Below are 8,181 nucleotides of genomic sequence, written 5' to 3'. Positions count from 1 at the left end.
ACTAGTCAAGCTGTGGTAGGTGGAGAAAATGGTAGAAGGGGGTAGAGGAGGGAAGAGAGGCAAGTGCATGGTAGGTGCGTGTTGTGGGAAGTGCATGTTGCTGGCCCTCAGCTGTGGAACCAACTGCCACTTGACATCAGAAATGCCCCTTCAATCGCATTATTTAAAATCAGACTCAAACATTTTTACATTGGCCTTCCCTGTGTTTTAATTGTCTTACCCTGTAATGTCTGTAATTAAGTGTTGTCTGTTGTTATTTTTTTTAATTTTATTTTATCTTATTTAATTATTATTTAGCCAATGCACTATGTACAGCACTTTGGTCAGTGCGAGCTGTGGTTAAATGTGCTCTAAAAATAAACTTTACTTACTTACTTACTTACCATCTGGGGACCACAGATGAAAACAGTCTGGATTGCCGTGGGTATGGGCAGTGCCAGATGACCTTCCTTGGAAGAACGGCCAGAGGGTATCATCAGCCTTTATCATGAGAGCACTAAAGTAAGTGGGTACAAACACAGCAAACATTTTGTAAGCAAATATCAGTGACTTGAATTTATTTTTTTTAATGTGGACAGCTGAGGGTAGCCAGGTGACATGTGACCTTTTCTGTTGACTGAAGACCAGACTCACTGCAGCGTTCTGGACCATCTATAACGTTTTCACCACACAAGCTGGAAGGCCTATGAGGAGGGTGTTGCAGTAGTCAAGGTGTGAGATAACCACAGTCTACACCAGGAGCTTAGTGGTGAGTTGGGTTAGGTATGGTCTGATTGCCCTTACTTTGAGTAGCGAATCGGCCCAACTGGGTGACAGAGGCAACATGGTCAGAGAAGGTTAGCTGGTCATCCATCATGACACCTAAGTTTCGTGCAGCTTTGGTAGGAGCAAGAGAGAGAAATCAGTTTTGACGTTGATGTGATGTATGTTTTTTTGGCTGAGAAGACCAGCAGTTCTAGTTGGAGGTGGTGTTCCTTCAGAGAGACAATCCGAGATCCATGCCGAGACTGTGGCATCATCATGCAGGACAGAAAGATATAGTTGGGTATCATCTGATATAAGAAACCATGTGAGTCGGTGATTGGGCCCAACGAGTTGGTGTACAAAAAGAAGGGGCCCCAGCACTGAGCCTTGGGCCACCCCTGTGGTGAGACAATGACATGCGAACATGCATCCTAGCCATGACACATTGAACGATCCCCCAGGGAAGTAGGATTCAAAACAGGAGTGTGCTTTGCCTGGAATGCCCATGTTTGAGAGTATGGACAGGATGCCGTGGTTGACCATGTCAAAAGCAGCTGATAGGTCAAGCAAGATGAGAACTGAGGACTGAGCTGCTGCTCTGGCAGACTTTAAGGCTTCTGTCACAGACAACAGAGCCGTTATGGGGGAGTGTGTGTGTGTGCGCGCGCGTGTGTGTGTGTGTGTGTGTGTGTGTGTGTGTGTGTGTGTGTGTGTGTGTGTGTGTGTGTGTGTGTGTGTGTGTGTGTGTGTGTGTGTGCGTGCGTGCGTGCGTGCGTGCGTGCGCGCATGCATGCGCGCGTGTGTGTGTGTGTTAGTGTGCGCTTCAGTCACAGACAACAGAGCCGTTATTGGGGAGTGGCCACTTTTGAAGCTGGATCGGTTAGGATCAAGGAGGTCATTCTGTGAGGGGGAATTCTGTGACTTCTTTGGAAGCCGCCCTTTTTATAGCCTTAAAGAGGAATGGGAGGAGTGAGACTGGGCAATAGCTCTCCAATTGGGTGGGAGCAAGAGAAAGCCTTTTGAGCAGCGGAGTTACTCGGAGTGTGCTTCATGGTCTGGACACTAGATACTGCATGATAGACAATGACAATATCAACCCAAATCTTTTACTAAGATGTTTGATATATATAAAGAGTTTGGTTCCAAAACGCTATATCTCCGTTTTAAAAAAACATTAAAAAGTCAGGCTATTTAATTGTGTATTTCAGGTAATATCAATCAAATTGCAGTTGTGTTGTTTTGATTGAGTAAAGATGAATCAAATAACAATACCCAATTACATTTCTACTGAATTTTGGAAAACAAAATGGAAAATTCATTAAAATGGTGTATATAGAGAACCAAACTCTTCATATATTGTTCAGCTCTCAGCTGTACAGTCTTAAACTGCAAATACCCTATAGGTAGAACTGCAGATATTGCAGGTACAGTGACTGAATATGTGTGTTGAGCTCAATCCTATAAACGTGTGTTGAGCTTGTTACTATATAAACATGTGTGTTAAGCTCATTACTATATAAACATGTGTGTTGAGCTCGTCACTATATAAACATGTGTGTTGAGCTTGTCACTATATAAACATGTGTGTTGAGCTTGTCACTATATAAACGTGTGTGTTGAGCTCGTCACTGTAGAAATATGTGTGTTGAGCTTGTTACTATATAAACATGTGTGTTGAGCTCGTCACTGTTGAAATATGTGTGTTGAGCTTGTTATATGAACGCGTGTTGAGCTTGTTATATATAACATGTGCCCAAAGTGTACTCTACTGAGAGCACTGTAGCTGCCCGGCTGCTCTAGCTATTGGGCAACACAAACTATTTGTTTCTTTCATACCCACAGTACTCAGTAACATCAGAAACAGATATGTGTGAGAAATGGCCAGTGTGTGTGTGACGTTACGTACTCAGTGAGATGCATAGGCCAAAGGACTGGTGCCTGATGCTGAGACGTCTGCCACCTGGTGGCAGTAGTGAGGTGTGCACACAGGAGAGCTTTGTGCTCCCAGGCCTGACATCTGACCTATACTGTGTAGTAGTATCTCTTATAAAGACCTATACTGTGTAGCAGTATCTGACATCTGACCTATACTGTGTAGCAGTAGCCTATCTGTTATAAAGACCTGTACTGTGTAGCAGTATCTGTTATAAAGACCTATACTGTGTAGCAGTATCTGTTATAAAGACCTATACTGTGTAGCGGTATCTGTTGAGACAAATGAGACTTGTGTTCACTGGGATATTATCGATGACATGGGTGTTTTTCCGTCACCATAAAAACACCACTGGGGTAATGTGATGCCACTGCTGTGCTTTGTATGAGTTTTTTGAATCCTAGATGGCACAGAGCAGAGGTCTTGTGGAGACACAGAGAGAGAGAGAGAGAGAGAGAGAGAGAGAGAGAGAGAGAGAGAGAGAGAGAGAGAGAGAGAGAGCTGGATGGTTTGATGGATGGACAGAAACAGGTACATTGCTCAGATGTTCTGCCAGGATGTTGTACCTGCCAAGGCTTCTGGCACGGTTGAGTCTCGGCTAACACCCCCCACACCCCCTCTCTTTCTCTCAGGTGTTGATCAGATGAGGTGACTAGTGACTGACAACAATGAGAGCTGAAACAGGTCTGCTGAGATTCTATACAGTTTGCAACACAAACCCACAGCACCTGCCTGTAAGAACTCTCTTGAATGTGGATACTTGGTTAAGGAAATCTTTACCACAGGTGTGATGAAATGTCTTACGTACTCAGTGAGATGCATAGGCCAAAGGACTGGTGCCTGATGCTGAGATGTCTGCCACCTGGTTGCAGGAGTGAGGTGTGCACACAGGAGAGCTTTGTGCTCCAAGGCCTGACATCTGACCTATACTGTGTAGTAGTATCTCTTATAAAGACCTATACTGTGTAGCAGTATCTGACATCTGACATATACTGTGTAGCAGTAGCCTATCTGTTATAAAGACCTATACTGTGTAGTGGTATCTGTCATAAAGACCTATACTGTGTAGCGGTATCTGTTATAAAGACCTATACTGTGTAGCGGTATCTGTTATAAAGACCTATACTGTGTAGTGGTACTGTATCTGTTATAAAGATAGCTACAAATGAGACTTGTGTTCACTGGGATATTATCGATGACATGGGTGTTTTTCCGTCACCATAAAAACACCACTGGGATAATGTGATGCCACTGCTGTGCTTTGTATGAGTTTATTGAATCTTAGATGGCACAGAGCAGAGGTCTTGTGTGTGAGAGAGAGAGAGAGAGAGAGAGAGAGCTGGATGGTTTGATGGATGGACAGAAACAGGTACATTGTTCAGATGTTCTGCCAGGATGTTGTACCTGCCAAGGCCTCTGGCACGGTTGAGTCTCGGCTAACACCCCCCACCCCCCCTCTCTTTCTCTCAGGTGTTGATCAGATGAGGTGACTGGTGACTGACAACCATGAGAGCTGAAACAGGTCTGCTGAGATTCTATCAGTTTGCAACACAAACACACAGCACCTGCCTGTAAGAACTCTCTTGAATGTGGATACTTGGTTTAGGAAATCTTTACCACAGGTGTGATGAAATGTCTTGTATGCCTTTGACAATAGTGTTTATTGTTTTATAGTACAGTCATTTCCTGTGTATTAGTCACATTATGTATACGCCACGGGACAGTGTTTTATGCAAGTAAAAAGAAACGAAACCATATTGATATTATATTAACCTCATAGCTGAATAGATTTGGCAAAATCAATGTATAAACTGCGGCTAATAGTTGGGAAATTACTGTAATGTTTGCTGTCAGCTTAGTACACCATAACCTGATTGGTGGTGTCTGAGATTCCAGAAAAGAGTTGTAAATGCTATCTACTATGTCTGAGGGACTACAATCTAAGCTAATAAGCACATTTTACAGAAATGTCAAAGAATGTGTGTTGTCCTTATCAATAAATAAATAAAATGAATGAAATGTAATGAAGGTTACCATTAAAAGGGGCTGTCGACTGTTAACTCTGTTATGCTATCGCAGAGTAGGCCTAAGGGCCCGTCTCATTTCTCCCCCCTTAAAACTTCCACTTGGTTTAGATTGCCCTCGACATTAACCAGACGTAGATAAACCAACAGAGATATTCGTGTTCATGTGAACGCCGGAACACACTTCCTAAATATTGACGAAACTACCGTGGTAAATGGGCAGACTCTCTCAAAGCACTCAGCAGATATCATACACATCGTCAGATAGCTTCGTGAGATAATTCGTGAGAGGGCAAAAATCTAGGGGAAGGGGAGGTATTGGGACGGGCCCTAACACACGTGTGATGTGTGTGTCATGCATGTTATCTGCCAATGTGTTGCAACCTGAGGTATCAATATTGTGTCTTGTCTATTATTACTGTACATTTCCATGCCAAAATGAGTCACTTATCTTGCTTGTGTAATTGTGGATAGCACAGTAGAGCCGTGCGTTGTTAACTGGAGAGTGGGAGCAGTTATAGTGGGCTGGGTCAGAGGACACTGTCTATGAAGTTCATGTTTATTTTTCCTCACTTCTCCCTGCGTTGCCTCCAGATACCAGACTATGGCAGCAAAGCAGGGCCATGACCGCCGTAGATAGACGGAGCAGGTCTCTCTGTACTGAACAGTACGTTTTACTCAGATAGCAGCTCCAGCAGAACTTGGCTGATTACCCAGATGGCAGGAGGTCACAAATGTTGTGGCAGCATGCAAGATCCATCACCCTTATCCTGTGTAATTTGCTGCAAGATCTCTAGGCTACTCTTCATTCCTCTATGCAGGTTTCCCATCTGCACTTGGCTATCAGTGCCTGTACTCCCCAGTTGGGGGTGTGTTTGCACAATCTCAGGACCTCCAGTGTGTGGAATGTGTGGGTGTGTGCAAGTGTGTGTGCTTGTGGTTTACCCATGGTTGCTGTAACCATCACTTCATGTGAGAGAGAGAGAGAGAGAGAGAGAGGGAGGAGTATAAATACAGTGAGAAAAAGTGAGAGACTAACCAGCGTAACTCAGTGTTCTGAAAGGTTTGGGTTCTAAAGTTCTGCACCACAGGGTCAGGTCCTTGTCCTCTGCTCGACTTTCTGATTTTCTCATATCGCCATTAAAGCGATCATTACTGTAAATGACCACAATGGCCTCTTTGTGCTAGCTGAAAGGAGAGAGCTAGGCGTAGCTGATTTGGAAAGGAAATATGCTGAAAACAGAGTACAAGTGTGTGTGTGTGAGTGTGTGTGTGTGTGCGTGAGTGTGTGTGTGTGTGTGCGTGTGTTTGTGTGTGTGTGTGTGTGTGTGTGTGTGTGTGTATTTGTCAGAATTCATATTACATTTTTTTCTGATTGCTTCAGTACATGTTTTGTAACTATTGGCTATTTTTGCAAAATTCTACACACAAATAGGAAAACCTTTCACCAAATCAGCAAAACATTGTAGTTCTCTTGCAAAAGCTAAGACACCTTGCTTAACTCTTCACACCTTTGTAAACATGGTGTTTTCGTATCAAACAGTAAACACAAGCCATCACATAGTAATAAGCACACAATGTGCCAACTACATACCGATTGTATGAATAAAAAACACATCTGGCTTTTGCTTTCTCTGTGCACAAGGTATGTCAGTTTGAGGTTATACTTTTGTCATAGTTCTGTAAACATACAGGGATCCAAACTTCAAGTATTGGTGTTTATTTACACACATCAAAACCAAGTCAAAACACAAAAATAGCAATTTCACTGAGAAAAAAAAAATTGTCTACATCACATGCAATGTCCTCTAGTACAAGGCACCGGGAAAAATATATTCTGGAATGCCGTATCCAGGCCTGGCATGATGCCTGGTCAATATCCCCACATGTAGACTGATTTTTTTGCCTGTAAAAGAGCTATTTCTCTTCTTACCCTTCCTTCCTCTTCCCCCTCCTCGTCCTCCTCATCCTCCTCCTCCAACTTCACCTCCTTGTTCTTGTCATCCTCTCCCTCTCGCTTCTTCATCTCTGTGTCATCTTCCTCCTCCTCCTTCACCTCCGCATTCTCTTCCTCCTCCTTCTTCACCTCCGCATTCTCTTCCTAGGCCTCCTCTAATTCTCACTCTTCTTACTCTTTCTGCTCTCTCCATTGTTCTCCGCACGGACAGCTTACCTGTGGCTTATTTATAGTGCTTAGGCGGATTGCAAAGTGAACTAATTATCTAAAACAGTTTTCATGATGTGACAGTGTAGCTAAGGTAGAGGTGCGCACATCCAAAACGCAGGTGCAGGACAAAAGGGTCAGACAATCAAAAAACAAAATTGAATGGCCGCACACTTGCTCCCGTTTTGCTTTTTCTTTAAACAGCGGACATTCAATTTTGTTTTATGATGTGACAGTGTGCCAGACAGTAAGCAAAATAGTGTAAATAATAGGCATACATGTGTATAGTTTTGCTAGGTGTGTGCTGAGCATTTGGAAATTGAGTGTAAAGCAGTGAGTTGTGTTTACAGTTCTGCAAAAAGAGTGCTGTGCAGTGGATTGTACCTACAACGTTTCAAAGCAGTGTTTGTGCTTTAAGTTTTGCAAACTCAGTGAGTGGTTTTGCTATACAAATGAATAGTTTTAGAAATTGTGCTACTGTATAAGAATAACGCTTAGCATTTAAGCATTCATAAAAAACTGTAATATATGTGTCTGTGTATGCGAGTGTACCTGTGTGTGTGTGTTTGTGTGAGAGAGAGAGAGAGAGAGAGAGAGAGCGAGAGAGAGAGAGAGAAAGTGTGTGTGTGTGCATGTTTGTGTGTTAGTGTGAATCTATATCATATGTCTGTGTCTGTGACTAATATTTGTGTGTGTGTGTGTACGTGTGCGCATACATGTGTTCATGCATGTGGTTTGTGTAAATTATTTGTATGTGTGGGTGTGTGTTTGAAGAAGTAGTTATTCAATCACACTCACATAAATCACTTCCAGTACAAAGTGGCAGTGTTATGAGCTTATGGAATGGAAAACAGGTCTTTCTGCTTCACAGGTGCAGGAGTGCATGGGATAGCTTAACCTCCATGTATCAACATGTAACTTCAAGGTGTCTCCCTACACATATACTGCAAGCCTCTTTGGTGTTTCACATTTTGATGACTGAAAGTTGGGCCAAAAATGTCTTTATTATTATGTTTGTCTGTTTGTTATGTTATGTTTTTTTGTGCTAATCTTTGTTTTAATAATCAAAATCCATGCTTAAATGATCAAATAATATCTCATCTTGATCCTGGAGACAAGTGATACAGAGTCTCAATAACAATCATGACGACTGATTCCATCTTATGTATTGAAATAATAAAGTTTGTTTAGTTTCTTTGGTGTTCTTAGTCAAAGAATACACAAACGCCTTTACAAAAGGAACATCAATAATCATAATGACCACACTTTTTAGACACGCAGCAACATTAAACCATCAGACCTCTGGATTGTATCCT

General features: G+C 42.5%; 1 long non-coding RNA gene across 1 annotated transcript; it reads left to right on the top strand.

Annotated features, from left to right (window-relative positions):
• Nucleotides 1-399: 399 nt before the first annotated feature.
• Nucleotides 400-4,437, top strand: LOC121706182. The gene is made up of 3 exons (XR_006030979.1): nt 400-501; nt 623-748; nt 4,148-4,437. It is a non-coding gene; the product is annotated as an uncharacterized LOC121706182 (long non-coding RNA).
• Nucleotides 4,438-8,181: the final 3,744 nt, after the last annotated feature.

Source organism: Alosa sapidissima, chromosome 3, assembly GCF_018492685.1.
Source record: "Alosa sapidissima isolate fAloSap1 chromosome 3, fAloSap1.pri, whole genome shotgun sequence".
NCBI classification, from domain to species: Eukaryota; Metazoa; Chordata; class Actinopteri; order Clupeiformes; family Clupeidae; genus Alosa; species Alosa sapidissima.
Note: the sequence above shows the minus strand (reverse complement) of the source record. Positions and strands in the feature narration are given on the sequence as shown.